We start from the raw sequence: 26710 nt of genomic DNA on the forward strand, positions 1-26710 counted from the left end.
GACATGGTTCTTACCTGAAAAAAATAATCATTAGGGGAGATTTGTTTGTTTTCAGACAAGTTTGTTTCCCTTCCAAAATGCTTTTCCTGGTTGATTACAGAACTGTCTGCCCCAAGGGAACAAATTCTCTGCCTAAAGCACTCAGCAGGGGAGCATGCTGAGGTTCTGTTGCCACCAGCTCGCTGAGCAGTCTCTCCCTGCGCAGGGAGGAGTAGCAGTGTCTGACACAACTGCCTCACGCTGGGGGAGGTTTTCACCCCACATTCCTCACCCCACTTGTGTGAGGTCCTTCATGCAGGGCCAAATTAACCTTTTGTGGGCCCCCATGGGGAACAATTGTAAAAGACAGGAGATTGACACAGAAGTTGTCTTTGACATGGCCCACAGCGGCACAGGCTTTATTTACAAAATATACTAGTGTAAGTTGAAGATGGAGGTGGCTGTCACTAGGGTACTAGCAATGATAGCTCTAGGGCAAAAGGAATACACATAAGTGTACATAAAATAAATTATAAAAGAAAAAATACAAAATAAAGCACAGTGAGTAAAAACAGCTAACAAAAGTCAAAGCTGGCCAAAACACCAGCCGTGTGCTGCACCCCTAAAAGGGAACCTTCACACTCTCTCACCCTTTCCATTTCTCATATGAATACCAGGGCTTGAATTAAATTTTTGTTTGAAACTGGGGCAGATTCAAAACATTTTAAAAATAAAAAATATGAAAAACGTTAATACATTCTATTTACAGCATCATTCATACTAGCTTCGCTTGTCCTTCCCTGCAGACAGAGACTAGGATCAGAACCAGCTCTGCCACCAAAAGCATGACCAACCCTCCAAATCGGATCAGACCAACATCCCTCCCAAGAATCATGTCCGAAACCAGATCCATATCCCTCCTCAGAATGACCCCCCAGTACCAGACCAGACCCACATGCCTCCCCAGATTGAAGTGCACCAGACCCGCATTCCTCCCCAGACCAAAACCCCCAAACTGGACCAGATCTCCTTCCAGCCCGAACCGGATCAGACCTCTCTATGAACCGACTCCTCTCCACCCAAATCGCCTACCAGAACATGGCTCCTCTGGAACCTCTATTCCTCAACCGGACCCCTCCCCATCTTGATCCAGGGTAGGTGCTGCAGAGCCGGGTGGAGGGAGGGGGCAGAGCTGCCGCAGTACCTCCAGAGGAAGGTGCTGGGAGTCGTGATCTGCATCCCACAGCCAGAAAGTGGTGCCCAGTGGCTGAGGGAGCAGCGCCCTGGATAGCAGAACTCAGGCCCTGCAGAGCAGCGTCCCCAGGAGTTGGGGAACAGCTACCTGAGGCCAGGGAGTTCTGGCACAGTTCTGTCCCCATGGCCCTGCTCCTGGCTGCCCTGGGGCAGCTCTGGCTACTTCACTGAGCCATATGCAGTGCTGGGGGGGCAGCCACTGTGAGGCAGCTGCAGGTGGCTCCATGTACCTGCCCCACCCTGAGTGCTGGCCCCCCACCAGGCTCACCCTGTACATGGAAAGGGAGGATTTATAGTGTGGGACCCGGCCCCACTGTAAAACCGGTATGGCCCCATGTGACCATGTGGTGCTGCTAGTATTGTCCTTTGGGTCTGAGCAGGGCTGGGGAACCTGAAGGGCCAGCCATAGCCATGCCCCGCACCTGCTGGGCTGTCCTCGCCCTGGCCTGCAGAGTAACATATGTTTTCTGAGCTGTGGGTGGGCTGAGCCAGGCCGTGCGCTGAGTGTGGCTGATGGGCAGGGGTGCTCAGACAAGGGGTGCTCAGAGCCACTGAATCAAACTGCAAACTCTGTATATGATGGAAACCATTTCAAGCCAGGGGGTGAAGCGAGGCAGCACCAGCAGGTCCAGCCCCAATACTAGGTGAGGAAACAGACCTTGCTGTGCCACGCGCTAAACTCAGGCAGTAACTTCTGCTCCCTTACCCGAGTTAGCGCCTCCGGCTGAACTGTGTCATCGCCTCCCCGCCGGGGCTGGGCCCAGCTGTCTCCCCCCTCCCTTCGCGCGCTCCGAGCCCAGGCTCCCCGCAGCCCGGGTGTGTGCCCACCCCCGGGCGCCGCGCGCGCGCCGCACAAGGCCGCGATGACCCACATCTCCCCGCGCTGAGCGCGTGCCCGGCCCCGCCCCGGGCTGGGGGACGGGGGGGTGGGGTGAGACAGGCAGGGCCGGGCATGCGCGCCACCTTGTTTACCCGCTCGGAGCCTGGCGGGGAGGGGAGTGCAGCGGCGTCCCCAGCCCGGCCGGCAGATGTCGCCCCACGCCCAGGATAGCCGGCCTCGCTCAGTGGCCGCCAGGTGGCGCCTGCGCCCTCCATTCGCTTGCGAGCCGCCGAGCAGCGAACACCCCAAACAATCCCCAGCGCCGCCGCCAAATTAAATAACCTGCCCGCTCCTAGCGCCGTTGCTAAACCCCTCCACCGCGGAGCTTCCGAGCCGGGCGCACGCACCCCGCAACCGGGCCGGGGGGGCAGGGACGGAGCCGCGGGTCCGGGCCTCCGAGCTGCCTGCGCCGACACTGGGCAAGGTAAGTTAGAAAATGGCGGCGAAGCTTCTGGAAGTTTGGAGGGGGGACTCGGGGGCCGTGTGTGGCGATGGGGCGAGGCCAGGCCGGGGCCCTGGGGGACAGAGCGGGGCGCCGGGCCGGTTGGCCACAGGACTTACAGTGCAGCCAAGATGGAGGACGCGGGGCCGAGCCGAGAAAACACTCCAGCCCCCCGCTTCCCCACCCCCTCTTCCCAGCGCTCCCCGGCGGGGAGGGGGAGAGAGAGGGCTCCGAAAGCGGCCTCGCTGCCCGCCCGCCCTAGAGGCGCCCCCCTTCCTTCGCCCCCTCCTCGGCCACAGGCGGCCGGGCCCAGCGCTCCGCGAGCTAAAATGGAGAACCTCCTCTTCCTCCTCCCCCTTCTCTAGAGCCGAGCAGGGGCTGCTGGCAAGATGGAGGACTCGGGCATTGTGTGTGCGCGGGGAGAGCCGGGCCGGGCAGGTCCGCCCGAGGGGAGGGGAACGGAGCCGCCGCCGAGCGAGGGGGAGCCCTGCTCCATGGCCAGCTAGGGGACGGCAGCGCACCGAGGGGCGGCCCGGCGCGCACGAGAAAATGGTGGGGCGGCTACTTCTGCCCCGGGGTCGTGCGTCTCGGAGAGTGGCCGGGGCTAGGGGTTTCCGTGCCTGACAGCTCGTTTCTCCCCCCCCCCCCCCCCCCTGGGGGGGGGGCATGCCGCCCCCCCCCTCAGCGACTGGTCCCCCCCAACTGATTCCCCCGCCCCCTCCCTGCCCGGCACTTTGGGGAGGAATGGAGGAAGCGCCTTTCCCCCTTTCGGACAGGAATGAAGCCGTGGGGTCTGACCTCCCCCTGCCCTGAAGGAGTTGAGCGAGCAGGGCCTGTGCGAGTGAGTCTCGGGGAGCGGGGCCCCCGCGCTCCCCTTCCACATCACTTGTTCAAGGGGCTTGCCCGCCCGCCCCCCGCCCCCCGCCGGAGATGTGGGGGGCAGTTTCGGTTCGGTTTTGGAAAAGAAGGGCCATTGCAAACTTGTGTCGGGAGCCGCGTGTTGCTGGAGCCCTGCTGGGTCCTAGCCGGCTATGATGGGGGAGGGGAGGAGGAGGAAGAAGGCTGATTACAGGGGGTTTTGGCGCCACTTTTGTTTTAGACAGCTTTGCCCAGAGGCCCCCCCCCTTCTCGACATGCACAGTGAACTGAGCTGAACCCTGCCCAGGTAGGAGGAAACAGCTTTCCCAGCTTTTTCCCTTTCTGGGCTCTCTTGTGTACGCGTATGCACACGTCTTTAGGGACTCGTTGGAGCGGGCAGAGATGGATGTGTGTGTGTGTGTGTGTGTGTGTGTGTAAGTAAGGGCAGGGTATAGCGGCATCAAGTTAGTTCCGCTGAACTTGGAAGCTTGTTTTCATATTTTAGATCAACGTAAACACAACGCTTCTGCTGTGTGTGGTGATGCTGGTGCCCTCGCCGTCTGTATGGTCTGCTCCTTGGTGTCGTCTTCTCCAGCTAGTGGTGTAGGTGATACTTGCTGTCCCCGAAAATACCCGGGACGACTTGCTGGTTGATTTCCCCCCTCCCCCCCGGGCCAGCAGCGGCAATTGAATGGCTGTTTTCCCCTTTTCAAACCAGTTACTTTGTTTTCCCAGAAGATTATGCATTTAGCTGTTACAAACTTTTCTGTAAGAGTTGCGGAAAGATTTAGTTCCCAGTTTTGAATAGCTTCCTGGCTGTTTGGTTTAAAACTCTAGTTCCTCTTCAGCTGTGTAAACACAGATGATGGCTTGTTCAGGGGTGTTGCCTCCCCTTGTGCTCCCTGCAGCCACACCCTATGTTTGTGTCTTTGGACCTGGTCTGATTAGCAGCTTGATCTAGTGACTCAGCCCTTCTCTGTCTCCCCTATCAGGTGTAGGGTTGAGACAAGAGGTTCCTCTGCCCTGTGAGGCTGTAAGGAGGGGTTCCTCGAGGTAGCCTGGAGCGGTTCAAAACCTTGCTTTTCTCTTGTCGTGTCGCCCTCCTTCAGGGGAGGAGGGGCTGTGTCAGCGCCGTGACTCTTAACAGGGTGGGGAGTCGGGTTACCGAAGTGCGTCACACGCCGCCCTAATGGGGCCTGCTGGAGAGCCGATTGTGTTTGTTCATGTCCTCGGAGCACTCACCCGCCTCTCCTTTCTCTTTCTTCCCATTGGTCATCGCACACGGAGAAGGAGGTGGCCTGCTTGCTCTCCCCTGGGGCGAGAACGCACTACAGCGGGTTTAGTGAACTTGGGCTCTAGGTTTCACTAACACAAGCTGATGCGCGGCACAGCAAAGCGTTCAGCTGTGTAGCTACATTAGAAAGTCTGGGCTCAGAGCTGGTGCTGTTTGCAATATGTCTGAAGTGTACACAGTCGAGAAATCCAGCAAAAATGTGCTTCGTTAAATAAAGTTATTGCTCATGCTTCGGATCCCTGGAAGGAACACAGTTGATATCATATACTACTAGAAATTAGAACTGGAAAACTCCTCCTCCGTCCACTCCGTGGGGGCCAATGCTGGATTGTTCTTTACAGTACCTACTTGAGTGTTTTGTCCAGTCTTGTTTTAGAACATTGGTTACTGGGTCTTCCATCCCTTCCCTTAATAGAATATTCCACAATGCAATAGACTCAATTGGTACAGAATATTAATATTCATCCTAAATTTTCCATTGGTCAGTTTCATCCTACTGCTTCTAGTTTTAACCCTTTGCCCAGCAGAAAGTTGTTTCCTTAAAGTCCTCCTTAACCTGGATGCCTTTCATACTTTTTGGAATTCTTTCCCAGTCATATACCTCAATATCTGAAAAAATCTGGAACTGTGCATAGTTTTGTGTGTAGTCTCGGTGGCGTATACATAATATTTAGCATTGTGTTTTACAAACACTAACTGATTTTCATGCTAGTCCTGTGAAATAGAGGTAGTTTGTGATTTGTACAGATAAAAACTGTCATGGTACTCTGTTGCGGCCTCATAATACCAATTAATATTTTTTTCCGGGGGCGGGTCTTATACTAATTATTGATGTCTATGTTATGGCATAACTATTTTGGAATAGCAATGACGGCATAACCCTGTAGTATGTAGATGAAGCCTACACTGACGGATGAGGTTTTTCCGTGGGTGTAGGAACACTACTCTGAACAAAGTTTGCTCTGGTCAGTGTAGCTTTCTTTCGTCAACATAACTATGTCTACATTGGGGTTTAGTTCAGCATAGCATGTTAGTCAGAAATGTGTGGTTTTCACACCCTTGCCTGATGTAGCTATGTCAACCCAACATGTAAGTATAGATCAAGCCTCGGTAACAACATTCCTTGCTTCTCTTTCTTAGTATGAGAGTGACCATCTTAATAAAAATCAAAATGCAACTATTTGTGATATATCATCCAATAGGTTAGTAGTCAGATTTATCATGCGCCACTGCTCACAGCACACACAAGGTTTGGGCTGGTTGTGGTGGTTGAAGATTCATCGGGACTGTAGACATGTAACTGTTTTGAGGGATAAAACTAAGATGGACGCTTTAAAATTATGCCAAAGAGATGACTGGAAATAATTCCCTTTTCTTAATAGATAACTCGTGCTCCCTACCCCCTGTAGCTGTTGAGAGCACTCTTGTGGAAACGCCAGTGTTGTATGCTGCACACGGTATAAGCATGATTTGGGGAGCCTATGAAGTTGATGCATGCTTTCTTTGTATTAAGTCCAGTTCTGTGAATGCTCTCTGTTCCTTTGCAGTAGGGATTAGGGTCTGGGGCTTATTGAGCTGTTTCTACGGAGGTCCATCATGAATCCCACTCCAGTATAGTGGGTTTACAAGTAAAAGGATATTCCAGGCCCAAGTCTAGAGGAGAGTGGTTGAGATTTTTCACAAAACAGTTTGTTGGAAAATGCTGACTAATCAAAACTGAATTTTTTTGCGGGAGTCTTTGCATGAAACTCAAGCTTTTTTCAGGGAGGCTTCTCAGGATCAGGATGTAATTTTTGAGTGAAGCTATATCTATGCCACCGGTGCTACTGCTGCAGGGCTGTGGTGCCATAGGTGACTGATTTAGTGCTGTAGTGTAGATGCTTCCTACAGCAACATAAGAGGTTTTTCTGTTGACTTAGCTGCATCTTCACCAGGGATTAGATCAGCTTAACTACAGCACTTGGGGTGTAAATTTTTTCAGCTTTGCGGCCTAAACTTTAAATGTAGATCAGGCCTGAGAGAGTGAGACCTCACCCATCCCCCAGAATAGCCAGTAGTCCAGTGATTAGGGTGCTCGCTGGGTGAGAGAGACAGGTTCAAGTTGCTGCTCTGCCCGATTCAAAGGAATCTGAACCTGGGTCTCCCAAATGAGTGCCCCTACTGTGGGTTATTGGCTACTTTGGGGAAGGTGTCTTAATTTTCCATGATCATTTTTGAAAGGTCTTGGTTTTCTCCCAATGTTGAATGAGAAAATATTTTGAAATCTCAAGGTTTTGTGGGACAGGAAATCTGTTTCCTTCCCAGCTCTAGTCTAGAGTAGTGACCAGGGGACCACTCTGCTACTGCTCAGGTTCCCATAGGAATTCCTGAATATGCAGACACCTGCTCACACTGCACTAGGGGCAGGGTTTGGGCTGTAGACAGTTGAAATCTGTTGTTTCGGGCTATCTACCGATTCAGGAAGACAACACTGCATACAGTGCCACAGGACCCTCTGTTGCTTTTTACTGCATACACTGTTCATGTTCAGAGGATTATATTGCAGCTATAAATGACAAAATTTCAATTCTACAGAAATTAGTGCTGTAAGCCCTTCTCCTTTAAACACCAGGTAAAGTTTGCTACTTGCTGTTTGCAATTGGAGAGTGGATTAATCAATTTTGTTTGCTAGGTGTATTCCAGTTGTTTTGCTCTAAGTAAGGACACAGTAATGCTTTAAAAGGAATGGTGATATATTTGGGAGCACTTACAGGAAAAAGGATGACTTTTATAATTTTATATTAAAAATATTGAATGTAACCTCTTGGCAGTGAAAAAGGAATATATTGATGTTCTGTAAAACCAAAAAGCATTTCCTTTTCCAAACATGAAAATTTAGCTAGTAAATCATTGGCTTAGCTCAACAAGTTCCACAGTGCTTTATCATAGTTAAATCATCTCAGTACAGCTGTGTTCTTATAAACTAAAATATCAAGCTTATTAAATGCAGAAATGCTTTTATGTTCAAAAGACATGTGAAACCATGTAACTCATTAAATGTCCTTTTATTTTCTAAGAGTTTCTGTAATACTTACAAACATTAGCTGAATCACTTTAAAACTAGTGTATATAGAATTTTAGACCGTTTTTATCTATTGGCTATTACATGGTAGCTCCATAGTCTCCTACAGAAAATAGCTGTAGGGTGTTACCCTTTTGGAGATAAGTACTCTTATTCATGGAAGAGACTATATCAAACTTGATCAGATTTCAAAATATTGGTTGTAATATTTTCTGATGTGTCAGAATACATTTTCATCTTTATGTGACTTCTCTTTTAGTTACTATGATTCAGGTGCAGTGTGACCTTAGGAAGAATCTTGACTGGCTTACCTGTAATCATGATGATACAGAAAATAACACTGAACTAATATTAAGCAAATTTCACAGCATAGTATAAAATTAGACTCTCTGGAAGTTACGCCTGTCCATGGAACCCATTTCTAGTTACACGAGTCATGAGAGCTTGTACAACACCCCAGCCTCTGATTCCCCCCCCCCCAATCTCACTTGAGGTTTGTTAAATGTTTTCTTGTCTGTTTTTATTTCTGCCTGTAACATGACGACTTGAATGCTGCACCTGATTTCTTCCAAAAGTTCAAGGAGTATTTTAGGCATCAATGCCCAGAACACTTTGACTTTGGTGAAAATTGTAAAAAATGAAAGGGGAAAATGGGGGACCACAGAGCCCCTAGCATCTGGTTAGCAGAACCAGCAACTTCAGCCACTTCTGTAATTGTCTATAGATCAAAGAGACTCTTGATGGCAGCCAGTAATAAATTCTAGCATAATAACATCCCTCATCTCAGCCCTGCTCATCCTCCTAATACAGTTTTAAATGTTGACAACCTGAAAAACTTCTGTCCCAGACAGAAAGAAAAAAAAATTGAGACAGGGGAAATGGGAGCATGCATAGAGCCCCTGGCGGGGATGGGGGCACACAATTGCTGGTGGGGGTGAAGAAAAGGGAACCCTAGCATGGCGGGGAGGAAGAACGGGGGACCATAGTAAGAGGGACAGGATACATGGGGAACACAGAGACCGTGATGTGATGGAGGGGGAAATGGGGTGTGTGCACATAGAGCCCCAGCCATGGTGGGGAAGGGGGGGAAAGAAGTAGCATGCAGAACCACAGAACTGGATAATGTGGCATGTTAGTATGGGGCGAAGGGAGCACACAGATCCCTGTCATAAGGGGATTGGGGGACAGTGATGTGGCAGAGGGGGAATGGACATTCAGAAACCCTGAAATGAGGGGTAGAGGGTAAGGAGAGGTCGCAGAGAATCCCTGAAAAAGAGGGGAATGTGAGGAATGTGAGGGTGACACACAGGGAGCTCCTTGGAGGCAATGGAGGAATGCAGGGAGTCCCTGGTGTGTGTGATATACTTGGTCTACAGAAGCAATAGAAAATGCAATCCTGTTGTTGATATTCCTGGAGCAAGACCTATAGTTACGGTTGCCTAAGTGCTTCTATTTCAAAGGACTAATTGCAGTTGCTTATACCTTTATTAAACTTGCACTTTTTGGATACAATTTTCAGAGTCTAAGGCTATGTCTACACTACCACTTATGTCAGCAAAACGTATGTTGTTCAGGGGTGTGAATATACCCCCCCCCCCCCCCGCAACATAAGTTACACTGGCATAAGTGGTAGTGTGCACAGTGCTATGTTGGTGGGAGAGCGTCTTCCACCGACATAACTGCTGCCTCTTGTTGGGGGTGGATTAATTAGGTCGACGGGAGAGCTCTGTCATGTTGGTATAGAGCAGCTACAGGAGAGATCTTACAGCGGCACAACTGCATTGGTACAGCTGCGCCACTGTAAGCTCTCTAGTGCAGACATAGCCTAAGGTCTCTCTTACAATCGTTTCTCTTCTTGGTGTGTATATAGTTTTTGTCTTTACAAAGTTTGAATAAAATAATGGTTCATTGAGTACAAAGAGTGAGAGGGGGAAAAATACCCTAGCCATTATCTCTAACTGCAGTTTATCAGCTTTAACATCTTTCTAGTTTAGAGGACAGCTTTGAAGCTTGACATGATAGTAACAAGTTTGGACATTTGCCTTTTGGTGGTCTATTTTGATTCAGCAGAATTGAGAGTTTAAAACATACTTTTGCGCATGTATGTAATTGTTTTAATTAAGGGCTTGGCTACACTACAAAATTGGGTTGACTTAAGTTAGATTGACCTACAGCCATCACAACAATGAAATTGGTTGTTGGTGTCCACACTGCCCTTCTGCTGGTGGTGCGTGTCCTCACCATTAGCGCTTGCACCGACTGAAGTGGGGCATTGTGGGGCACTGACAGCTGGAGTGTGGGGGCACTGGACAGCCATGTGGGGCTGACAGTTGGAGGCACCCCTGCCCCGGGGCTCCCTGCTGTGAAATTGAGGTGTTGGGGAAAGGGGGAGCTCCAGCTGTGAGCCGGGGAGGAGGGTTCAGCTGTGCCCAACATGTGGCTGACTACCAATTGGCAATGTAAGTACAGATTCCCCCCGATTTACACAATCGTTCCGGAAATCTTTGCATAACTCAAATTTTGCGTGAGCCAGAAACGTATACCTGTACGTTGCGCAAAAATTTCCGCAACTCGAAAATCCTATTTCTGGCTTATGGAACTTTTTCCGTAAGTGCGAATTTGCATACATCAGGTCTTGCCTGACCCGGGGAGCATCTGTAATGCAGTGTCTTCACTAAGGGTACGTCTTCACTACCCGTTGTATCGGTGGGTAGCAATCAATTTATCCGGGATCGATATATCGTGTCTCATTAAGACGCGGTATATCGATCCCCGAACGCGCTCACCGTCGACTCCGGAACTCCACCAGAGCGAGCGGTGGTAGCGCAGATGACAGGGGAGCCACAGCCGTCGATCCCGCGCCGTGTGAACCCCAGGTAATTCGATCCAAGATACTTCGACTTCAGCTACACTATTCACGTAGCTGAAGTTGCGTATATTGGATCGATCCTCTTCCCCCCTCCCCCAGTGTAGACCAGCTCTGACTGTGTAGCCCTAACTAAGTGCTACTCCTCTCACAGAGGTGGAATTAATTAAGTTGATGTTGTGAGTGACTGCTGACATTGGTGGGAGCACCGCTGTAGACTCAGGGCCCTAAGGGCTGTACTAGTGGATCCATGATGTGGGCTCAGGACTAATATTCTTGGGGAGTCTTTTTTTTTTTTGGTAAATGACTTTTGGATCGGGAACTGTTACTGAGAGAGCAACTGAAATTGTGTTTCAGGAAGAGAGTGGGATAAAGGGTCCATGTTGTCTAGGGAACCTTAAATATGTTAGAAAAAAACCCATATATTACTCAGAAAACTTGATTGTTAAACAGGTGTGGTTAGTGCATACACAACTTGCCTGACACAAAACCCATAATAGCAAGGAAATGAAACTTAAGCTACCCCTCAGTGTTTACCTTACCATTACCAAAATTGGCATACAACAGACCATGCACAACCATAACTTTGCTCAGTTTTCACCCTTTACTAGATTATTTTTTACAAGATGAGAAGTTATGGATGTTAGGCATGGTAGCTGGTTGTGTTGGAAAAGAGTACTTTATGAAAGGGTTATGTGCAGAAGGATGGTTAAAGGAGGAGATGGGAAGGTTGGCAGTAAAAGGGCAGGTTGCGGTGTTTGGTTTGTGGTTTGCAGTAGTTGTGGTAATGATGTGCTTGTGGGTGGAGGAGTAGAGGGTATGTACCATTAGGTGGGCTAACTAGCTTTTCTTTTATGGGGTTGTGTTAGGTATATTCGATGGCATAGTGGCAGTAACTGCTTCACAGACTATGTTTTTGTGTATTAATTTTCTATGGTGGTAGTATTTAGAAACGCAGTGGGGGAATATTTTATTCAGCAGCAGCTGCTCAGGAGACCTTCTGTTGTATGATAAAATCTGAGAGAAATGTAGCTCTGCTTGGAAAAGGCTTTCTATGCAATTGTGCCCATCAACCAGATTTGTGTATGTTTGCCCACCCCATCAACCAATCAAGCTTGTATACACAGTGTGCAAACTTTCATTTATACGGTAAATATTTCTAAAACTGTCCCTAAATCCAACATTTAGGGGAAAAAAAATCCTTTCGCTGTTGCACTAGGGCTCTTTGGGTTCAGCTCTAACAGGTCGTTTTATAGATCAATCAACAACGAGAGAATTACAGTCAGAGCTGAAATCCCAGGGCTTTCTATTAAGAATTTATAAAGAGAAACCAAACAAACTAAATTGGAATCTCTAACCCTGAGTGAAATTTCAAATATATTGGACACCTACTTTAGGAACAAAGCAGGAATTTATGCCTCATTTAAGCCCATTTTTGGAATGCAACCCCTAAATATGGAGTCACTACAATAGTAACTCCTTATTTATGGTTCGGTTCATATTAAAACAGGGATTCAACCTCTGTTTTGCATGAAGAATATTTTCCTCAGATTTACAGCACATAATCTGGGAATGAAGATGGAATTTACTGTGGATGTTCAAATGAATCTGTTTAATGAGCCTGTTTATAATTATAACAAAGTAATTAAGAGGTTTATTTACTGAATCTCATGATTTTTTGACTGTATAAAAACTGGACTGTAGAAAGTATAAAAAATAATTTTAACACCATCAGATTTTTAGGTGTCTTTCTGGGAATATATACCTTTTTAATGAACAGAAAGCATGTAGAAAAATGGCATGTTTGTATACAATGGCTAGCCAATGGATTGTCTTGCTTGCATGCATGAATGTGGTTTCATAGAACAGAGCTAAAGGGAAAGAGTGTAGAAAGTCTGGCTTGTATATGGTGGAATATTGGGAAGAGGAATATTAATATTTTTGATATCAATCAAATCTCTAAGCAAGGGTATATAATTAAAAGTATAACAATCTAAGGATATACATATTTGTAGGTTAAAATAAACAAGTAACTTCTTTTTTTGGGTAACTGACCCATTAACAGAATCCTGTAGTATGATCTTGTATATCATTTTGAGATCATTGTAAATTAATGTATCCTGGAATATAAAGTTTGGATTTTATTTGAGTCCTAGGCCCTAGTCATTCGTGACGAAAAGAGGTTACCGTCTGTATTGCTTGACAAACTTGAAATTGGCTGATTAAGGCCATGTCTACAGTAGTGGGCTTACAGTAGTACAGCTGAACCGATGCAGCTGGGCCACTGTAAGATCGCTTGTGTAGCCTCTCTGCTGATGGGAGTGAGCTCTCCCCTTGACATAAAACCATCTCAACGAGCAGTGGTAGCTAGAAGCTCTTCTGCCAACATAGTGCTGTGCACACCCCTACCATTTATGCCAGCGAAATTTGTCGCTCATAGGGTTTTTTTTTTTTCCTTTCATACCCCTGAGCAACATAAGTTTTGCCAGCATAAGTGGTAGTGCAGACATGGTCTGAATTAGCTTGTTACTGAGTAATGGGGGGTGGACATCACAAAGCCACCTGTAATATTGTCACTTTTATTGGCAGTCACATCAGAGGCTGAGGATTGATTTAATAATGATACTGCTTGGGAGTTGAGGCTTTTTTAAAAGAGCTCTGAAAACCTACTATTAATAGAAATTAATTGAAAGCCATTTGTTTGAATTTAGATGACGTCTATGTTTGCAACCCAGGCATGGTGACCTTGTGCTTGTTCATGAAAATCAGAAAGTGAAATTGGCTGTCTGCTTTCCACTGTACAAACCAAATGAGGAGCACAGAGGAACCAGCACAAGTGATAAAAAATAAATTAGATATAGAAAAATGTTTTAATAATCTAGGGTATTAGCATAAATAAACATTTAAAATATTTTTTTAACATAATGTCTCTAGCTACTCCTTGGTTTGGTAGTGCGAGGTATCTTGCATTGTTACTACTTGTGCTGTAACTTTTTCAATGGATAAGTAAAGCCTCTATCTTTAATACTATTTATAGAACACCACTAACGTCCTAATCCTATACACACTTATGACTAATTTTACAGTTGTCATTATTCACCAATGAACTTGCAGGAATTATTCTTGTTACGTATATGTGTATTTGCAAGATTGGGTTCTAAATACTTACCCAAATACCTTTTTTATTATGTGCACACCTGTGCTCCTGGTCTGAAGTAAAGCTTTGTTTTACACACCTGGTGTATAAACAGGAGATACTTGTTGTGGTGTCTTTGAAATGACTTAAAACTCATCCCTTCTCCTCCACATCCCCCATTTCTAAAGATGACTCCGGTCTTGATTTTTTCAGTAGTGTTTGTTGAAAAAGCTTAATTTAGACACATTTAAAGGAAAAAAAGTTTGTTTTGGTAAGGATAAAGTGTTACTGAAACTATAGCTAAGTGCACTGAAAAATACCTGTTGTCCTGAGCACAGTAAGTGAATGACTTGGGTGAAAAAAGGCTTGCATTTATATTGGGGGATGCACCAGGCAGGGCTGTAGAAAGGATTTTCACAAAAGACTTTAAAATAAAAACATGTCCCTGGGTTTCTTGTTGCCACTGTCATTTATCTTCTTTTTCCCTTTTTGTGGCACTTACCTAGAATGCTATTGTTAATATGCTATAAATAAGATTCCTTTTTAAAACAAATTGTGTGCTTATCTATGCATCAGTGAGATATAAATCAAGTTGGGGGAGGGATAGCTCAGTGGTTTGTGCATTGGCCTGCTAAACCCAGGGTTGTGAGTTCAATCCTTGAGGGGGCCATTTGGGGATTTAGTTGGGGCTTGGTCCTGCTTTGAGTAGGGGGTTGGACTAGATGACCTCCTGAGGTCCCTTCCAACCCTGATATTCTATAATTCTATAAGTGTTCTTTCAATATTGCTTTTTAAATTAGTTTTTATGTGTAAATAATCAGATAGTATTCTCCTATTCCTTTTTATAACTGCTTTTATTATTTCCAGAAATCTACAGTTCATTTGCAACTTTGGCAACCAGAAGCAAAGCTGCACTAGTATCTCTGCTGCATCTGTGTTATAGTTCTATTGCTACTTTTCTGATAAAGGACTGACCCTCCCCCCCGCCCCCAATATTGAAACTGGCCTATGCATATTGATTTACCTACCAAGGAAATGCATTATTAAGGCAGTTTGCCTGTGAAAGGGGTGGGAGTGAGTTTTCTTTTTAGTATCCCATTTTAAGCAACATTTCAGGCTTTCATTTTTATTTGTGTGTCTCATAAACACCCCATATCTTTCCATTTTATGAGTGGGTTACCTTTCATTTTATTTTGATAACCCTTGATATTCCAATCAGTGTTTGTACCCAACATGTATCTATTTTTAAAACACATTGCTCATTTAAGTATGCACGTGTTCTGTATTATTGTACCATGTGACTATACTGAACAGAGTCGCGAAACTAAAGCACCTGGGGCTCAACACCTGAAAACTGTTTAAAAGTGTCGGTTCTTGGAGCCCAAGATGCTCTGGGTATTTCACTATCATTTGCCATCTTGTTTTCTCTTCTTAGTTACATTGCTCAACTTCCATTCTATGCAGTGCAGTGGCAGTCGGATGAAATTTAATAATACCCTGAACACGGAAGTGAGCATGCTGGTGCCTCAAAGCAGTATCTTGTTAATGCAAAATACAATTTTAAACTAGTAAACACTACGTGGTAAGACAAATTATTATGCATCAGCAGTATTTAAAAATTATACACAAATTTTACAGAACAGAAATTATATTTTGAAAATCCCAAATCAGTAATACTGTGAATAGATAAATACATTTGAGAACAAAATGCATGAAAACCAAACTTTTCCTTCATTTACATGGAAAGATAAGACTTCAAGATTCCTTATTTCCCACTACAACAGGCATTGATGTTTCAGCCTCCTTGCTCAGATTAAGATGTCTGCTTATGTCTTCGATAGTGGTGGGGGAAATAAAGTACTTTGATCTCAGAACTTGTTAGGGGAGGGCTGGAAGTATTGTTAATTATTTTTTGGGATTTTAAATGTGGTGACATTTCAACCCTAAAAATGTAGGGATTAGTCCTCCTGTCATGGAGGTTAATATGGGAAGATCCAGTTGATTAAGCAAATATAGGATTTGTGCCATATTCCAAGTAGTTTGGCAATTTACATATTTTTTTACCAAAGCTTTTTAGGTCTCCTGTAAGTAAACTTCAGTTGACCTACAGAATAAAGAACGCAGTGGAGCAGAGCATCTTAAAAAATCAAATAAAGGATGGAGAAGGGAAATGCAAGTGTAGCCAAGGCCTTAATGTTATTTCAAGTTACAGCGCTGTAAAGCCTCCCCCAGCGCTGTAACTCACTCCCCGTCCACACTGGCAGGGCACTTGCAGCGCTGTATCTCCCTGGGTACACCGCTGCAGGTACTCCACATCTCCGAGAGGAATAACAGCTGCAGTGGAGTAGCTACGACTCACAGGTGTGAGTGTAAACGCTTGCAGCGCTGTACTAATCACCTTGTCAAGTGGCCAATCCTCTCCATTGTTGTGACCGGCTGCAGGAATGCGGAAGTGCCGGTTTCAAAGCTCCTACGGCAGAGAAAAGCAAACAATTTGCAGCTTGCTTTGAGTGAGTAAATGAATGAGCAGGGGGCCGGGAGTTCGGAATTTGCAAAATAGAGAGCTGACATGCTCCAAAAAGCACGCTCTCTCCCCCCACACTCCCTGTCACAATCCACCCTGCCCCACCCCTTTTTGAAAAGCACGTTGCAGCCACATGAATGCTGGGATAGATGCCCATAATGCACCGCTCCCAACACAGCTGCAAATGTTACAAGTGTGGCCACACCACTGCGCTGTCAGCTGTCAGTGTGGACCGACTGCAGCGCTTTTCCCTACTCAGCTGTACGAAGACCGGTTTACCTCACAGCGCTGTACAGCTGCAAGTGTAGCCAAGGCCTAAGGAAGACAGGAAAGAAGGTGTGAGAAATACTAACAGAAGTAGATAAGTACCTGTGGATATGCAGTGCACAGTATTGCATCACTTGCAACTGAGGCCTCTGTTGTGGAATACACTGGCAGTCATCAAAACTGTTAATGGTTGTACCAATGTGAAATGCACAAAGCTTTTGTATAAATTATGCTTGAAGCATCCTGAGATCATATGGGATGTGTAAGGTAGAAAGATTTCAATAAACCTGATGTGAAGACATCAGGGTAGGGATTGAAAAGTGGTGGAGATAAGGCAGAAATTAAGGATGACCTTTTGGAGGGAGTAGGGGGCGAGAAGAAACAGGTTAGAAGCTGATGAAGATGGTTAACAAGCATGGAAATGAGATGGTGGGAGAAGAGAATAACTTTTTTGTTCTTTCATGAGACTTCAAAATTGGATAAGTGAGCTGGCACGCAGTGGAGTCTGTGTTTTTGGTCTCTTTTCAAGTGCTTCCAGTATTGGGAGAAGAATCCTATACTAACTTCCACTCCAGTGCCATCTGCTGCTAGCTTGTGCCTGGGCTTAGTCTCCAAAAACTTGGAACTGACATGATGCACAACAAAATTAATCCCATAATCTTCGTTGTAATCCTAATTTTATTTGCCTCACTATAGTGTGATTGCTACACTGAGTGTAATGGGATGTTCTAGAAGCCTGCAGGAAGGCTCAGGGTTATGTTGCTGACTCATGCTAGCTTGTACTGGCAGCAAGACCAGGTAGGTCTTGTCAACTTCAATCCAGCATGTGCCCCACTCTGAGTCGGGGGGATTAGGGAGTGAGAGGAGACGTTACAGGGAAAAACTCTAGGAGGGAGCTCAGGTTGGGATTTGTTTTAATTTGAAATTAAGAATAAAAGAATAGGAAGAGGGAAGGTAGTGTGTGTGCTTGTGTGCTGTCCTGTGTTAGGAGGAGAATAGGGGTTCAGGCTGTTCATAATGTTTGTAACCTCATTGCAGCAGAGATTATTTTTAAAGTGTCACATGCAAATGGCACTGGATAGCTGAGCATTTTTGGTGGGAGACTGTTCTGATATTGTAGGTGATCCTTAGTGGTACTGGTGTGGAACTGACTAAAATTACATGATCCAAATCAGTTTCTCTTTGCTGCTGTTAAATTGCTTTTGTGGGACTTTCCTGCTTGGAGGAATGCCAAAATGAATATGTGGGAAGCCTTAACACTTATACAGTGCTTTTACATGTTCAAAGCCTTTTGCAAATATTAACTAATCTTTGTTTATTATTTCTGAACCCAATTTCTGCTTTTGTAAATGAGGCATAATATGGATCTAATAATAATGGCCCACTTTTTTGGAATAACTGTTCACTTTGCCCTTGTGACTACTGTAGTTAGAGTAATCGTTTTGATCCTGTAAACATACATTGCATGTCATTTTGTTCTCCTGAAGTTTACTGTAGCATGGAAAATATTGTGTTGAGTACAACAATAATCTGCATATGATCTTTGTATTTTAGGATGAAGGCCAATGAAATTTAAATTGAAAGTTGAATACATTTCTTCCTCCCTTCCTCCCCTTTGCCTTATTGTGACAGTTGTTCATTCCAAACATAATTCTGAAACATTTATGAAATGTCATATTGATGAATTTAAAAATAATTCTTAAATTGAAAGTGAGTTTAATTTTTAATATATTTACAGCATGAGGTGTCTTATCTATATTTTTTTCTTCATGGTTTTAGTGGCATGTGATTTATTGTAGAGGGTAGTTTTCAGTTAAAGTTGCTCAAGGTAGGTTTAACTAGCATGATGATCAAAGCTCCAAAAGCCATTAGTCTTATTTACAGTAGGGCTCCTACCAGTGCTAACAACAGTGTTGATGGGATTTCTTCCCTTAAAGTTCCATAGACCATGTTGAAACTATGTCTTGGAATTAGTTTAGTTAAATCACTTCCTGATTTTTCTATCTTGCTTGTGCTGTTGATTGACTGTAAACTACTGTAATATTTTAAATAGTACTGGTCTGCAGCAGTATACTGCTGGTGACTTAAGTTTAAGACCATATTTAGTTGCTGGAAACAAACAGGTTTGCACATCTCTTCATGAAAAGTGATGACATTCAGAATGTTTCTCTAGGACTTCTTGTTTAAAAAAAAAAAAGTGCGTGTAGTCAGTAACCTTAACTTTGAATTTCCAGGCTTCCTAGCAAATGTTTTTTGAGAAAACTGCTATGTCTTTTTCTTCCTTCCTTCCTCCTCAAGTAATTGTTTAAATGGAATTACAGTTAAGGTTATAAAGATACCAGTCAGGGTGGATAAAAATTCATGATTTAAAAAAAAAATCAGATTTTTTAAATTTTAAAATGGATTTTTTTAAATTTAAATATAGCATTCTTTTAAAAATACATCTATTTAGAATTAAATTTTGAAATTAACAATCTGTGTTAAGGTTTAATTTTACTATAATCTATTAGAATAATTTACATTGACTAAAAATATATTAAGCAATACGTATTTGTTGCCATGTTTTAAAGAAAGTCAGATTGCTGAATTGGTGGAAGTCACTGCCTAAGCACCTGGAACCAGAGTTTGTTGAAGTTTTTTTACAGCAGTAGCTGCTTTTGTAAGTGCAAAGAGAATGTTTTCTTTATTTCAGTTCAGTTCCATGACTAGTTCATTTTGTTCATTCAAATAAACCAATTGGGAGGTAAGAGTGGGAATATTCTGTCTTTTGGAAAATAATACATTTCATAACATATATAGTCTTTCCTGTAATATATTCTGGGGCCAAAATAAGTGTTTAATTTACCCTTGAATTAGAATTTTTAACATGTCCATTTATTTATTTATGGGTAGGGGAAAGACATTGTCTATAGAGGTGTCAGCTAAAGTCAGAACCTGTGGCACCAAATCAGTCTGGCTGAGGTTTGTTTTTGCTACTTGTCACTCTACTAAAGAGGAAGAGTAGTCCATCAATTTTAAATTGTTTTATGGATATCGAAATAATAGACAAGAATTTTCTTTCTGTGCTGCTGATCTGGTTATAAAGCAAGGTAACTTAATACTGAACAAAATTCTAGGTTGGTTTTTTTGTTTTTTGTTTTGTTTTGTTTTTGCACTTCAATTATGTAATAGTGCAAAAACAAAAAACAAAATCTAAAATACCGGTAGAGAACTGAAAAAAAAATCTCAAAGGTGCAAACATTTAAATATTATCTACAACAGCCAAATTTAAATATGCTACTACTGTACAGGTTTTAAGCACTATTTTTCTTTAAACAGTATCGATCAATCTGTATTTATATTCTGTTGCCATTTGACTGTATTAGTCAAAACAACTTGGATATAAATCTATGTGCAATTTTCAAGACTTTCATTGCTTTCTTTTATAATTGTCAAATGATGTTAAACAATAAATATGCCCACAAAGGAAAAACAGTATTTTCAACATTTCTAATGTAACTAGTTCTGTTTCTGTGGTCTTAAATATTTAACTGCTCGACGATGAGGGTGATCTGTAATTGAATAAAGCTAGTTCTTTGTGTTTTTTTTATCTGAAATTATGGGAATTGTAGTGTGTTTGGTACTATTTTAAAAATATCCTTGTTTAACAGTAATCGGTTATAGAATTTAAACAAGACTGTGTTTTTTTAGATCTGCTTGGTAAAATGTACTAGTGTTCTGAAATAAGTCTCTCATTTGCAACAGTGACTTGATCTGAATGTCATTGTATGTTTGTTGCTATAGTAGGTGGTATAGGGAATATCTTTCCTGAATCACTTGAGGAGTGTTCACAGTAAGAAGTTAATTGTTGGTATTGTGGTAATACCCAGAGACCCCAGTTGTGATCAGGGTCTTGTTGGCTAGCTGCTGTTCAAACACATCCTGGTGGTCGAAACAGGTTTTTTTGTGCTGATTTAATTTATCAAAACTGTATGTGGACAAGCCCCTAGTGAAAGATTGCCTCTGCCTCTGAGGAGCAGAAAATAGAAACTATATTTAAATTAACAGTCTGTTGGGGTATTTTTATAAAAGCTCTCATATAATACCTATTGAAAGAACAATGAAATGTCTATATAGTGTTTTGCTAACTTTTTTCTATTGTATAGCTAGTCTTCTGAAGACAAGATGTTACAGCCTGAGAAGGCCCAGAAAAGAGACAAAGACCCAAACTAAGGAGGGCAAGAAAAATAGTGAAGAAATCTTAAAATGATGTAGGATTAATTTACTTGAGAAGTAAAGTTTTCTATAATCCCATTTTTCATGTTTTATGTTTCTAGCTGTAAATGTTCAGTAATTAAACTTTAGTCTAAAACATTTTTTCATCGAGGGGCGTATAAATGTTTAAAACTCAACTAGTGATTTTGAAATAAGTATCAGTTAAGTAGTTTTTATACAGTTAGCATACTAATAACTTTCGGGTTTTGACACGTAGCATTGCACCTTGGATGTCTAAATGACAAAAAAGAGAGAATAGTTTTGCAGGTGAAAAGAACAATTCACACCACAACAGACTAGTATATTGGACTGTTGTAGGATTGGGAAAGTGAAATCTAAAAAAGACCACTTTTATTAGGCAATCACCTGTATTAGGAGAATAGTTCAAATATTAGGTATAATTTTACTCTTTTTCATTAGAAGACCACCTAAATAAAGGAATTAATGCAGTTAATCCCTTAAGTAGACATATAAAACATTTCACTGTATAGTGTTCTAGTGCTACTGGAGAATAACAAGCTTGTCACTATCTGAGGTATAATGTAAATTTCCCTCTTATATCCTGGTTGCTCAGTGACAAGAAAGTAGAATACTCTAACTTTGTCACCAGCTTTCCAAACAATACAAAAGAATCAGACAGTATGTTGTCTGTTTGTACAAGTGCTTCAGAAATGTGCATGGGCTGTTATCTGGGTTTTCTGAGTTTGAAGGAAAATACTGAGCTATAACTTGCAGTTGCCATGCTTTGAAAATGAGTTGTTTTTATAGAGGACAGGTTACAATAGTAAGTACATCATTTCAGCTAATGGACAGTAAGCAAATTTATTACTATAGCTGTACAAAACCCACTCTCATTCGAGGTACATTGCACAGATGGCTTCATGTTGGACTAGAATTTCCAGGCTTGGGAAGACAAAAACTGAGGGTAAAGAGAGTATGTGTGTGTGTGTGTGTGTGTGTGTGTGTGTGTGTGTGTGTGTGTGTAAAAGTGCTCAGGGAGAGGGAGGGGATATCACAGGCACATAAAACAAGATAATCAAGTTGAACATGAGAGAAATATAAGATTACAGAACTGCTGGAAATAGATTAGTAGAAAATGGTAAATCTCAATACAAATATTCTCAGTGAATAGTTTCAATGAGAAAATGAGATATACAATTTATATGCATTTTCATATTTAAATACTAAAAGCAGTGCAGTGAGTTGGAGACCGTATTAAACAGCTTTGTAGGAACAATTCATTTTAAAAAAGTATAACCTTTGATACATCTATAATAAAGAACATTGCTTAATTGAAGTAAAAACCTAGCTTAATATGTTGTGTGGCCTTGGTTATGTGAAAATAAGCAGGCAGACATAAACCAAATATGACAGCAGTATTCCCAAGAATAATCAAATGCATAAATCTTACCTTGCTAGTGTCTAGATGCCATTGAAGGCTGATTGGTTTTATTTTTGTTCTTCTACGTTGACTTCTTAGCAGACAAATTGGATATCTCTCCCTCAGTGAGAGAATTTACCTCATCAAAAAAATTATAAAGTTTTTCCTTTTAAAAAAAAATAAGGTAATGGCAAATGTAGTCCTGAAATGAAAAGGTAGTTTTTCTTTTGTATTTAATAAACATAACTTTCTCTAAAGACTGTATATGTTCAGGGGGGATATGAGGGAGGTCTATAAAATCAAGAATGGTGCGGGGAAAGTGAATAGGGAAGGGTTAAAAGAAGAACAGGAGTACTTGTGGCACCTTAGAGACTAACAAATTTATTAGAGCATAAGCTTTCGTGGACTACAGCCCACTTCTTCGGATGCATATAGAATGGAACATATATTGAGGAGATATATATATATACACACATACAGAGAGCATAAACAGGTGGGAGTTGTCTTACCAACTCTGAGAGGCCAATTAATTAAGAGAAAAAAAACTTTTGAAGTGATAATCAAGCTAGTCGAGTACAGACAGTTTGATAAGAAGTGTGAGAGTACTTACAAGGGGAGATAGAGTCAATGTTTGTAATGGCTCAGCCATTCCCAGTCCTTATTCAAACCGGAGGGAAGGGTTATTTACTCCTTCACATAATGCAATAATCAGAGGTCACCAAATGAAATTAATAAACAGCAGGTTTAATGCTAAGAAAAGGCCAGCAAGTCAATGCCCAGTCAACTTGTGACTCATTACCTGGGGGTGCTGTGAAGGGCAAAACTGTAAAAGGATTAAAAAATAATTAGATAAGTTCACGAAGGAGAGGTCCATCAATGGCTATTAGCCAAGTTGATCAGGAATGCAACGCTATGCTCTTGGGATTGCAGAAGCTAGGTTTGGAGGATGGGGTGGATCACTTGATTGCCTGTTCTGTTCGTTCCCTCTGAAGCACCTGGCATTGGCTACTGGGCTATATGGACCATTGGTTTGACCCCGTATGGCCTAGTAAAAGCAGGTAAGATGGGGCTCTCTTCTCTTTCAGGATTCTTGATGCAGGAACCAGAAACACGATTCCCAAGAGAATCAAACGGGCTTCTTCCAGTGATTTCCTCAGAAGTGAAAAAGGAATACCATTTTCCTTGTACTCTGAATTGGATTATTTGGGCCATCTGTTTCTTAACAAAGACTGTGAGGAAGGTGTAGGAAAGACACATTCACTTTCTCCATACGGGAATCTGTTGAGGAAAATTGACTTGAAAAGTGATCCAACCATCACAATAAAAAGTCCTTATTTCAGGGTCTCTGAAATCAGACCAGAACCATTTGGATGAGACCAAAGAGTTCTTCGACCTGAAGATTGACTCATCCTTCCTTTGCCTTAGAATAGTTCTTGGGGAAAAAATGATTTTGATCTCTGTCAGTGGGATACATTCTGTAAAGGATTTAGCTGCCTGGAATATTGAAAATCCCTATCAAAAGAGATACTGAATCATCTATTGCTTCATGTGCTGCCATGGCGTGCATGATACTGGACATTTTGAGGCAGCACTGTATTCCATACAGAGCAAAATGGGCAACTTTTATTTATTTATTTATCTATTTATTTTTTTAAAAGCTGGATTCTATCAAGAGATAACATTGACTTCCCTCTGTAATGCTCAGACATCTCTCCAGGAGCAACAATAGGAAAGCCACCATTTGGTATGCAGAATGGGGTAGAAGAGGATTTTGAGGGAGTGTACTGGAGAACCAAAGTGAGCATTGGGGCCAAGATAGTGAACCTGTAGGGTGGAGGTGGGGAGCAGGGGTCAGGGAGGCAATGTGGAATCCTGTTCGTAACCCAGACCCAACTCCCTCCTGCTTACATACCACTTTTAAGCTTGACAGTTGAGTTCTAATCCTACTGAGTTTCTTAGGTCTGTTAGATCAGTGGTTCTCAGAGTATGGGGTGGGGCTCCCAAAGGAGGCATGGGAATGTGTTGGGGAGGCGTGAGCTATGGGCTCTGGGTATCAGTTCTGGGGTGGTGGGGCTCTGGGTATTGCCCTGGGGGCACAGCAGCAGCGCAGAAGTAAGGATATTAATGGGGTGCTAAATCTGCTGTGAACCCCTGCTCTTTTCTAGTCTGATAATTACAAGGATCTATAGAGGAAGCATGTACAAATGGAGAATAGAAACATAAGTATGCCAAACAAGTGATGTTTCGGGCCTCCTGTGGAGGCAGCTGCTCTCTAAAGCATCAGAAAACAGAAATAGCTGAAGAATCTGAGCAGTTCTATCAACTTTCCTTGCTGAAAATAATGAATTAGGAGAATAAGTGTCTTGGTGGTCTTTCAGTGTAGAATATGAAATGTGGCCTATGTCTGCAAAGTTATTAAAGTGTATGTGAGAAAAGTTGGATATTTGTAGGGAGGATGGTGGTTTAGAGGGAGGCAGAAAAAGTGAGATTTTCAAGCTTAAATTTCCTAAGGGGGTAATCTTGACAAATTTCTTCTGCAAAAGTTGGGATGGTGATGTTTTAAATGTGGAAAATTCAGTTTCTCTTTAAAGAGTTGTGTCAAATTTGGAGACTAAATTCAGCAATTAGATTTTAGGCTTGTTTTCATGGCAAATCTCAGCGGTGTATTAACAATGGGTGATTGTTGCTTTCCACCACCCTTTGTAGAGGAGGCATCTAAATAATCTCTTAAGTGTGCATTAGACTGTTACATCAACTCAAGTAAAAATATGATGGATCCACTCATGAATAAATGTTCAATCAACAAGAGCAGTGAATCCGTTGACCTTGGGATTTGGTGCACTTTGGACCCAATGGTAGTTCAGACTCCTGAGGGCTGTAATACTTTGGTCTAATTCTAATTGTTGGTCTTGGCTGGGTGATGTTTAATTTAATGGCCAGTGGTCTACAGGAGGTCAGACTAGGTCAGTGGTTCTCAAACTTTTGTACTGGTGACCCCTTTCGCATAGCAAGCCTCTGAGTGTGACCTCCTTTATAAATTAAGAACACTTTTAATATATTTAACACCATTATAAGTGCTGGATGCAAAGCGGGGTTTGGGCTGGAGGCTGACAGCTCGTGACCCCCCATGTAATAACCTGACAACCCCCTGAGGGGTCCTGACCCCCAGTTTGAGAACCCCTGGACTAGGTGATCTGACGGACTTAAAAATTTATGACTCTCTTGTAGGCAGAAAGAACAGACAATTCTGCAGAAATGTGCGAAGTGGTGATTTGACCACCCTGTTACAACTTTTAATTTGATGACTTTTTTTTGGACTCTCAGTGGGTTATTTGAATGCAACCAAGTTATACTTTCACAAAAGATTGGTCTCTTTGGATACAAAGAATATTGCAAGAAATAGATATTCGATTCCCTGTCAAGACATTATCCTTATCTATTGTCTCTGTGGATTGCATTGTTGTTCCATACATATGTATTGAAAAAGTTATAATTAACCATTATTGTAGTCACTTTGTTTCCAAATGTGTGTCTGTTTCAGTATCTTCTGCTCATGTGTGGGCTCTTAGTAACACTTGTGTTGTCTCTGACTTCATACTTCTGAGCAAGACATAATCCTTCCGTGGTGGATTGCTGGACATCCATGTGACACAGGATAAGAAACTGATCTTTTGATTCTAGAAATCTCCAATGCCATAGAAACAGTTTTTAGAGCTGTCAGGGATGAGTAGTCATATCTTCGAGAAACTATCTTAACAGCCAGATCAATTTTTCTTTTAAAAAATAAATTGTATTGTTAATCTGATTTTTGGAGATATTCCAGTTTGGTCAGCTTCCTCCCCCACCCCCCAGTTATATTTTAAAAAAGGAAATTTTAGTTATAATTGTTAGTAAAGTTTGCTAATCACTTGAGAGGCGTACATTTGAAAGCTAATTTCACTTCATTAAAAGCCTAGTTGAAATAATGCCGAACAAATACTGCAGTATTACTGTCACTTTATGAAGACCAAATTATTTTATTTCCCAGGTAAAACTAATGAATACGGATCTCTTGATTTATATTCAACATCAACTACGTTGCACTGTTTTTCCTTCCGTGTTTATGAATGGCTTCTTCCTTTTTAAGCTTTAATGTCAAACCCCCACAGCTTGAAGAGCACTCTGATTATGTCCTGGCGTGAGAGACTGGTGACAACCCTATTTTATTAGATTCAAAAAAGAAAATTATTTTCTTGTTAGTGTTTTCCCTAAGCCTTTACATGAGTTGGTTCCCTTTTTGTGCGATGAATTAGAGGTAGAAGAGCTGTCAAAGGAGGCACAGGCTGAAGGAACCACAGTAGTAAGCAGGAGAAGCTCAAACGAGCACTTGTAATGAAACTGTTAAAAACTGAAGAACTATCAGGTAGGACACTCCATTTTCAAACTCTCCAGTGTCCTACTTAAGGAACCATACTTTATCACTTGCAGCAGGCAGAGCAGATGGCTGGAGAGATGCAAGCAGGGATTTCCCCTAT

At 42.7% G+C, this 26710-nt stretch overlaps 1 protein-coding gene across 2 annotated transcripts in view; it reads left to right on the forward strand.

Moving 5' to 3' along the window:
- The first annotated feature begins 2312 nt into the window (after positions 1-2312).
- Positions 2313-26710, forward strand: part of STAG2 (stromal antigen 2) — a 179829-nt gene continuing 155431 nt past the window's right edge. The window contains exon 1 of one of the 2 annotated variants that reach the window (XM_034782380.1): positions 2313-2537. The gene's annotated coding sequence lies outside the window, so the exon portion shown is untranslated. Of the gene's footprint in view, positions 2538-3598; positions 3721-26710 lie in introns of those variants that run through there. The other variant, XM_034782384.1, reaches the window with a different exon arrangement.

The sequence above is a fragment of the Trachemys scripta genome, chromosome 9 (genome assembly GCF_013100865.1).
Source record: "Trachemys scripta elegans isolate TJP31775 chromosome 9, CAS_Tse_1.0, whole genome shotgun sequence".
Lineage (NCBI taxonomy): Eukaryota > Metazoa > Chordata > Testudines > Emydidae > Trachemys > Trachemys scripta.